Source organism: Belonocnema kinseyi, chromosome 6 (genome assembly GCF_010883055.1).
Source record: "Belonocnema kinseyi isolate 2016_QV_RU_SX_M_011 chromosome 6, B_treatae_v1, whole genome shotgun sequence".
NCBI classification, from domain to species: domain Eukaryota; kingdom Metazoa; phylum Arthropoda; class Insecta; order Hymenoptera; family Cynipidae; genus Belonocnema; species Belonocnema kinseyi.
This window is the reverse complement of record NC_046662.1, coordinates 123,116,579-123,127,059: the sequence shown is the minus strand read 5'-3', so window position 1 is coordinate 123,127,059 and position 10,481 is coordinate 123,116,579.

Here is a 10,481-nt window from a genome sequence, read left to right as displayed (position 1 = left end):
TTCCATCAAATAAACTTGTTTCCAAATGAAAGCTAGTGAATATATTTCTTTCATTCACAGAACTTTTCTTTGCATAGAAGAATATTTTTTCCGATTTTTGATAGTGACATTTTTGTCTTTAATCTTTTTAATGCTTAAGAGTAATCTTTCATACACTTTTAATATTATTCACATAACCTATGGTACACTCGTTTAGTCTCCTAAACTAAAGGTCAATTTCGTTATCCAGCCATTTTGCATATAAATTCAAAAAGTGGGCACATTTTGAATATTTTGGAGACCACTTTTTTAAATTTTTTAAAAATTCTCTGTACGGTTATTATAGTATTCAAAAATTTGAACAATTTATCCTTATGACTTTTTGCAAAAAATCAAAAATTACCAGAGTTATAGCATTTTCAAAATCCAAACAAACAAACTAAAATGAACATTTTAAGCCAAACAACGCATTATACAAAAAATATCAAAAGAAGAAAAACGTTGTCTTTTAAAAGCCCTTCAAAATTATAACAACTTTTTTAATTTGGTTGAAAAGTTGAAAATTTCAAGTTTGACCGTACCAAACATTTTTGAAACCACATTTTTTCAAGATTTAAAAATTCTATGTACGTTTGTTCATAGTACTCAAAAAGTCAAACAATTTATCCATATGACTTTTTTATATAAAAAGAAAATTATCAGAGTTAGCGCATTTTCAAAATCCAAAAAAACAAACTAAAATGAATATTTTAAGCCAAACAACGCATAATACGAAAAAAAGTCAAGAAAAGAAAAACTTTGCCTTTTGAAAGCCCTACAGGATTATGATAACTTTTTTAATTTGGTCGAAAAGTTGAAAATTCCGAATTTGATCGCAACAAAAAATTTTTGAGCCACATCTTTTTAAGATTTAAAAGTTCTATGTACGGTTATTCATAGTACTCAGAACCTCAAACAGTTTATCCCTATGACTTTTTTCTATGAAAAGAAAATAATCAGAGTTAGCGCATTTTCAAAACCCGACAAAAAACTAAAATGAACATTTAAGCCAAACAACTCATGATTTAAATAAAAGTCAGAAGAAGAAGAACCTTGATTTTTGAAAGCCCTACAAGATTATGATAACAACTTTTTTAATTTGGTCGAAAAGTTGAACATTCCAAATTTGATCGTACCAAAAATAATGAAAAATCTATAATTTCCATTTTTTGGTAAAACTATGCAAGATACGAAAAAAATTAAAAAGCTCAAATTGCGAGCTCTAGAAAGAACTACAAATGTATAATGAATCGCTTTTTGACACAAGCTACGAGAAAAAAAACGAGACAAAACTTATACATCCAAAAAAGAGCTATAATTTTTAATGGGACACGTAGTTTTTGCTTCAGTCGTAAAAAATAACATTCAAAATAAAAATATTTATTTTTTTTTTAAACGACACAAGGTATCAACTAAAATTAACAGACAAAAGTTGTTCGCCTAAAAAGATCTATTAATTTATTATTAACCATTTTTCGATATACCGTTTAAATTTTCTTTAAATCGTAAAACATAAGACTGAAAATTACAAAATTTAATTTTTGGAAAAAGCACAGAAAAGACGAAAGAGGTGGTGCCAAAGTTGACTCGCCGTTTGTCAAACATGCCAAAAATTCGAGTGAAGAAACGTCATTCTAGTACTCTCGAAACTTATTAGGAATTATTGTTTGAAGACTAAGAACTAACAAAAAATTTGACTGGAAGCTTCTGATTGGTTCCAAATTTAAGTGGCAGGCTGTCGAAAATTTCGAAAATTCGTGTGAAAAAACGTCATTTTAGTACTTTTGAAACCCACTGGGAATGATTGTTTGAATGCTGAGCACTAACCAAAAATTTGACTGGCAGCTTCTGAGTGGTACCAAAGTTGACTGGCATGCTGTCAAAAACATGTCAAAAATTCGAGTGAAAAAACTAAATTTTAGTACTCTTAAAACCCATTGGGGATGATTTTTTAGATACAAAGAACTAACAAAAATGTTGACTGGCAGCTCCTGAGTAGTGCCAAACTTGACTGGCAGGCTGTCAAACATATAAAAAAATGACAGGATGACAATTAGAACCTTCATTTTAGTACTCTTGAAACCCATTGGGGATGATTTTTTAGGTGCAAACAACTAACAAGAAGTTTGACTGGCAGTTACTGAGTGGTACCAAAGTTGACCGGCAGGCTGTCAAAAACTTCAAAAATTCGAGTGAAAAAACGTGATTTTAGTATTCTTGAAAGCCATTGGGAACGACATGTTTGACAGCATGCCAGTCAACTTTGCCAGTCAAACTTTTTGTTAGTTTTTTGCACCTAAACAATAATCCCCAATGAATTTCAAGAGTACTAAAATGACGTTTTTTCACTCGAATTTTTGACATGTTTGACAGCCTGCCAGTCAACTTTGGCGCCACCGAGAAGCTGCCAGTCAAACTTATTGTTAGTTCTTAGCATTCAAACAATCATTTCCAATAGGTTTTTAAAGTACTAAAATGACGTTTTTTCACTCGAATGTTTGACCAGTTTAACGATAAATTGTTGCAAAATGCACCAACAGCTGTTAGTCAGTCATCGAATTTTGAACTGTTGACTACGAAAACAAAAGAATCGGAAATTTTAGTGAGTACTTAAATGACGTCTATAGAATTGTCCCGAGCTCCCAGAATACAAGAAGTTCAAAAGGAGCGATGAATTGGCTGAAAAAATTCGGATTAGCTTAGGAACGTCAACTTAAACATGATTTGAATTTCAAAGAAAAAGTCGTGAAAAAAGTTATGATAAGAATAAAAATAAAAATGATATCGTGCGCGAGCACAATATGAAAAGTTTGAGTATACCTTGAGTATACCTTGCCTCATTTCAGTATATTTTCCACAGATTTAGGGAAATGTGTGTTCACGTGGATTCTAGCCCTCCCCCTCCCCTCGGCCCCCTCGTGGACAAGCATGGAATTTTGGCATAGCCCCCCCCCCCCTAAAGTGTCCACGTGGTATATGGATGGCCCCTATGCAGATGCGCAGTAGTTTTTACTTAATCGTAAAAAACATGATAAATACAATTTGGTCTTTATTTTGCAATTTTTCAATAAGCAATCCAAGGCAAAGTTACATAAAAAATGTATTATAATTGATATAAAAGTGTTGTGTATAATGTAGAAAAGTTGACATGTTGGACATAATCGAGTGCGAAGCACGAGATACGTGATGAGAATATCTTCGTTAAAGCCGAAAGAGCTTTAACAAAAGATAGTTCAAAATCACAAAATTACAGTTGTCGGTCTGTTGACCTTTGATTTTAAAAGGTCTGTGCACGAAGGAGGGAGAAATGCAAAGACCAAGCGCGGAGTGCCATTGCCATCAGTCGTGTACCGTAGGTGCATTCAAACTCTTTAGCTAACCTCTTTTAACGAAAGAGAATTCAAAATCACAAAATTACAGTGGTGGATGTTTTGAGTCTTAGTTTTAAAACGTTTTAAAATAGTTTTTTAATAGTTTTAAAATATAATGACCGAGCGCGTAGCGCGGGGTAAATATACATAATCGAGCGCGGAGCGCGAGATAATTACATTATTATGCCTGCTTAGCGGACAGATTTTTTACAATGCAAAGGATGAGACACGCATTGTTTGTTTTTCATAACCAACAAAATTTTCAGCAAAGTTAATTCCTAATATTTGAAAAGTCTACGAATATATTTAGGATTTAGAAATCCACCTTTTTTGTTTTAAAATTCTACTGTTTGGTGAAAAACATTTTTATGAAATTTATACTATATTATAAAAAAAAAACTGTTTGGTTAAAGAACCATATTTTTTAGTCGAAAATTCAAATGGTTTGTTGAATAGAGAATTAATCCTTTTCGGTTGGAAATTTTTCTGTCGCGGTAGAAAAGTCATCTTTTTTGCTTAAAACTTCAAGAGCTTGGTAAAAGATGAATCTTTTTTCTTGAAAATTGGTCATTTTTCTTGAAACTTCAACCATTTGGTTTTGCGTGCAACTATTTCGTTCAAAAGTAATTGCATTGGTTTGAAAATCCAATATTTGGTGGAAAATTGATCTCTTTTGTTTAAAATTTCAACTTTACGGTTTAAGAAACTCGTATGTATTTAAAACCTTTGCATATTTAGCCATTTTATTTTGTGAATGGCAGGGTGGATAGGCCTGTGAATGGAATACACGGGGAACCACTGAAAAAAACGAGTCGTAGCTATACCTCCTGGGTGGCATGGAAACGAGCTGATTATAATAATTTGAACAAAATTATTATTAGGAGTAATTAACCTAATAATAAATTAATCCACCATCACATAAAAAAACAAAGGGTAAAAAGAAGTCCAGTAAAAATAATGGGTGTAGTCTCGAAATGCAAACAAATGAAGATCGGTAGGGGTTACATATAAGAAATGATTGAGTTTTCATTAAAACCTTGCCAATATCCATTTTTTTGCATGCCGAGAGAACCCCTAGCATTTTTACTTGAATTACTTTTTACTTTTTGTTTTTTTGCGATTGTATTTTTTAAATGATAGGGAAAAAAGGTGAACATTAAAAATGTGTTTCTGAATTATAATTACTTTATCTCAACGTTTAATGCTTCTTCCTTAAATGCTTCTAAATAAATGCTTCTTCCTTAAAAAATCCGCCTGCCTCGTTGGCAGTCTAATGGCGCGCGGTTCGCGAGCTTGAACACGCCCACGGCGCGCGAATCTGAGTGCGAATTTCACACTCACACCAGTTCTACATAGATGCGTAACGCATTACTCTGTCTCTTTCTCTCTGCGCGTTTTACTATGAAAGAAAGAGACAGAGTATTACGTTCGACGCCGAACGCAGCCCATAACGCGTTTATGGCGGACTAATGTCACTTCGCGCTCGGATATTTATTCTTTGCATTCGGAATGCTTAATGTAAACTTTAGCGGAAAAATCTCTTTCAGATTCCAGTTTTTTATACATCCTCAGTCTGAATTTTCTACCTAATTGGGTATAATTGAAGATTACATTCCTCAAAGCTCTGTAGGTTTTGAGATAGATTCTGTTTGTGACGCTTGCACTTCAAGCACGATTTTCGACAGACTTTTTAAAATGTATATTTGTTTTCTGAGATAACATCACAATATTAAAAGGTACAATATTTTCTTTAGACTTTTAACATATTTCGCGTCTTTTGGCGTAAAATTGGCATTTTATATGTTTGCATATGCATATTTATTTCGACAAATGAATCAAAAACGACGACTTCTATCGAAAAATGGTTTAACGCAATTTTGCTGGAATGTTTGAAAGCTGAAATTTCTTTCAAAATTTTCCCCTGTATTTCGCGTCACTTGGCTCAAAATTTAAATTTTTTATAGATTACAGATTATTTTGATAAATGAACCCAAAATTACAAGTCCTGTCACAAATGGTTTAAGAAAAATTTCTGCGAATTTTTAAGAGCTATAATTGCCCCTTAAGACTTTATCTCGTATCTTGCGCTGTTGGGTTCAAAATTTAAATGATTTAAAATAGTATTTTAGTTAAATGAAGCGAAATTGACAAATTCTATCAAAAAATTGTTCAACAAAAGTTGTGAGGACTTTACAAAAGCTGTAATTCATCCATACAACTTTTTTTCGTATCTCCTGTGGTTTTGCCAAAAATGTGCATTTGTAACATTTTGTCCTATTATAATACTTTCGCAAACATAAATGATGAGGATGTGAAAATTATTCCATATTTTAATGAGTGAAGGCTTATTTTATGCATTAGAATTGTAATTTTTATTATAAGTTCTAAGTTTTTTTTTTTTTATTTTTTATCTTAAAATTATTTCTATTAGAACGTTTTCTATGTAAAATTCTGAATTCTAATTTAAAATAAAATGTCCTAATTTTCATGGCTTGAATTAAAAATAATTTTTCCTTGAAGGCTTTTAATTCGAAATTATATCATCTTTATCGGTTAAATTCGATTTATTTTAACTTTGCAGGCGTTCCACATTTAAGAGATCAATTTAATAAATTATGAAATTATTTGACTTTTATCCTTGCGAAATAATAGCATAATTTTTATTTAAATACTGCAACCTTACGAGTTATACATTTGTAGAGAAAAGAAAAAGTTTCGAATAATAGTACAAATTTAGTATAAGTTTATGGAGTTATTATGTACATAGAATCGATTAGTGCAGTTTACTTCTAATCTAGGATCAATATTGATTAGATTGTATCAAATTATTCAATAAAAAGTTGCCGCAAAGAATTGAAAATATAATACATGTTTCTTTATCCATTTTAAATCAACATTTATATTATTTAAACTTAATAGACCGGATTTGTGTAATACCATTTAAAAAAATAAATATTTACTTAATTGCAAAATTAGCATTACAATTAATTTATGTGGCGAACCTTTAATATTGTTACTAATTTCACCAATAAAGTAAGGATTAGAATAGCAAAAGTATTATAATTTTATAATAATTTGTTATTTTGTAAATCATATCAGAATCCGTGCTTCTACTTTATCGGTGATTAGAGAAATCTTTGCTAAGACAGGGATTTGCTGCGAGGAGCAACGGTTATTATAGATTTAACATTTTACCCTTAGAGAAACGATTTTACCTACAGAGAAAGAAGGAGCAAGGTAGTACGAAGAGGGCAGCAGCTACGCACCCGATGAAAGTAGTTGCTATATATATTTTCTCCCCACTCTGTCGCCACTTGCTGCGTCTATGTCATAATATCTTTGCTCCTATTATATTCACACGGCCATAGACCAATGTCTCCAGAACGTGGGATTTTTCGCCCCCCACCACTCTCCCGCCCGGGAGCAACCCATTCAAACGTGGCGTGTCGGTGAGTCGGTTCTGTTAAATACTACAAAGCCCAGCCTCGTGTAAGGCCGAAAATGCAAGAGCAGGAACTCGAGCTCTCCCGACCTCACGAATGACGATCTAGCTCCTCAAATTTATTCAGGATTTGAAATCTCGAGTTACCTTAGAACCATTAGGCTTATTGCGAAGAGGCAAATATAATTTACTTTATGTAAATAGATCTAGGAGACAAGACTTCTGGCTTTAAAATGTTTCAAATTTAGTGCTGCATGCCTTAGTCATACTTTTAGTAAACAATGGATTTTTAACAAATAAAAAACAAATTTTCGGCAAAATAGTTCAGAAATTACTTTTAAAAATACATTTTTTAACTTTAACATTGTAGTTTATAGTCAAGTTTACAGTTGAAAAAATTAATTTTTAAACCCAAATAAATGCGAATTTTCAACAAAGGAAATTAATTTTTATCTAAAACAAATGCATTTTTAAAGATGAATAATTCGCCAAAAAGAAGGTAGATTTATAACTAAAAAGAAAAATTTTCAAGAAAAAGAAGTGTCAACAATATTTTTCAATTTTGATCTATAGAAACGAATTTTAAACTAAAAAAAAATAAGTATTCCATCAAAAATGGACTAGTGAAATTTTCAGACAAAAAATTGAATTTTTAACGAAAGAGGTTAATTTTCAACTAAAATTATAATGTTTCAACGAAAAATTGAATAGATAAATTTTCATTTGAAAAAGAATTATGAAGCCCAAAAAATAAAAGTTTCAACAAAATATTTGAATTTCCAAGCAAAAAATTAAGTTTGAAAACAAAACTTAATTTTCAATCCAATAACTTTCTACCGAAAACAGAAATTCAAAAATTTCAAAATCAATTTTAAAACAACAAAAATTTTTGTTAACAAAATAGATAAATTTTCAGCGAAAAATGGTTACATTATCAGTTTAAAAAATCAATTTACAGCTAATAATTTTTAGCAAAATAGTTTAATTTCCAAAAAAATTGATGAACTGTTAACCATTTTATACAAAAATAAAACAAGTTTCACCAAAAAATTCATTTTCATCCAAAGAAATGAATTCTTGATTAAAATATATTAATTTTTAAACAAGAAGACTTATTTTCTACCGAAAAAAAAAATTTTTGACTGTGAAAGATCAATTTCTTACCCAAAAAATTTAACCAAAAATGATACAGTTAAATTTTCAGTCTCAGAAAATGTTTTTTCAACAACAAAAAAATCAAATTCTCAATAAAACAGTTAAATTATCAACTGAAATAGTTTTTTTTTTAATTTATAATTTTAAAATAGTTTCATTTTCGATGGAAGAAATGAATTTTCAATTGAAAAGTGTTAAAAAAAACACACACACACACACAATCGAATTATTTTTCTTAAAATTCCTGTGAAAAATTTAGAAGATTAAATAAATCAAACTTTTTACATCTTGAATGCTTTTTTAAAATTTTAAGAAAATTGTAGGAAGTTAAAAATATTATTTTGGAATTTATTTTGTTTTAAACGTATTATAAATATTTAAAAACTTGGAAAAATGTCTCAAAATTTATTAATTATTCGTTGATACCTTCCAAACTTCTAAATGTTCTAAACTTTTTTTAAAAAGACTCGAATTCTTCTAATATTTTTTTAAATCCAATAAAATAAAAAAATTTAAAGTCATCTAAGTTCTTTTTTGATACATTTCTTTTCATGCTATTTTAGGCTATAATCACAATTTTGAGGATTTTAAGAGAAAAGGCCAAAAAGTTATTAACTTGACCTCATTCAAAAGACTAATCATTTGACAAAAATGTTGTAAAATTTTCCTTTGAATGTGGTGTGGAAAGGAATTTCATTAAAAAATGTGTGGGATTTTCTGAACAGAAAAGTGCATGAATTTCTGAACTTTCTTATTTTTATTTTTTAAGTTTATTTTAATCTGCTTTACGTTTAGTGAAAAATCAAATGCTGAAAAACGATAAGAGAAATATATATTTCTTCAACTTCAACTATAATTTGAAAAGCGATTCTTCATAGTATTTTACTAACTAATGGATACATTTTTATAATTTTATTCCTGAAATCCTTTCCCTAAGGTCAAACATGGTACACAAATATCGTAAATTTTAAAAAACACGAAATATTGACAGGATTTTTTAAAATAAAAATCAATGTGTATCATATTCAAATAGAATTGAGCAATATTTATAAAAGTATTATTAATTTTAATTAAAAAATTAATGTATAGAGAGTACAGTTTTTATTTGAAATTTCACGACGGTTTTTTGTACCATGTTTGACCCTCGGCCAGAATCAAGGAAAAATAACCTAAAAATATGTTCATTAGTTATTAATCAATCAATCAATTTCCAATTACAATTATTTTACAATTAAAATAAAATTGTAAAAACAAAATTTTGTAATTTTGAGATTAGTATTTTAAGGCATTAAAGATTTTGTGAAGATTTCATATACAGTAAAATAAGTATTATCAGTTTGTTTATAAATTTATATGTAAATAATTATTCTAAGAATCTTAAGAGAATTAAAGAAAGATTTTCGAATATGTGAGATGTGTTAGAAAAGATTCTAGGAAATTTTAAAGAATTTTATTTTTATTTTATAGGATTTTAAAAAATATTAAGAAAGTTTCTTATTTATTTAAAACGGTTTGAATTGAATTCTTTAAGATATTGGAAACTCTCTCGATTTTTTATCAAAAATTAAAAAAATCATTAAAAGTTTAGAAAAAAATTTCCTTATAATATTTTAAATTTTCCCAAGCACTTTAAGAAACTATGTTTATTCTCCTGAAATCTTTCGAGATTCTTTTAAAGTTCCTAAAGTTTATCTTGCGTTTCTGAAACACTTTTAAGTTTGAATTTTTTTGAATTTCATTAAGTCTACTAAATACTTCCTGAATTCACTTGATTATTCACTTTTTTTTTTAAATTTGTATTCTTATCAAATTGAAGCATTTTGCTTTAAAATCTTCAGCACTCTTTATTTAAATTTTAGGAAATCCTTTTATGTGTTTAAAAATCTGTTTGAATTTTTTTTAAGTACATTTTTTTTAAATTATTAAAAACTTTCACACGATTATTAGAAAAATAATTCTGTTTTTCTAATCTTGTCAGACCATCTAATCTCTAATCTTTAAAAATTATTCAAATTTTTCCTGATTTTTTTTTATTCCGCAAGATTGAAAAAATGCTTTTAAAGTTTTTCAGATGCTTTGAGAAAATATGAAATCTTTTGCAATGTTTTGAAATTTAAAAAAATACTCTTTTCAAATTAATTGTTTGGATTAAAAAATTACGTTAATTATTCCTTTAAAAATCGTTAGAAGTCTTAGTTATTTTCGAATCGTTTCAACGTTTTTGAATATCTCTTAAACTTACTAAAATTAGAAAGAATTATGTTCCTTAATTTTTCTAAAGTTAATTAATATGAAAAAATTACAAAATTTTGCTTCAAACTTTTTTTGCGTACTTTTTAAACATTTTAGGAAATAATCAAATATGTTTTGTAATTTTTTTTCAATTTTCTGTTAGAAATCATTCCAAAAAAAATATTTACATTTTTTCCCACGGAGTTTATTTCATTATTTTCCATTATCTGAAAGTCTTTCGTTTATTGACTTTTATTATTTTT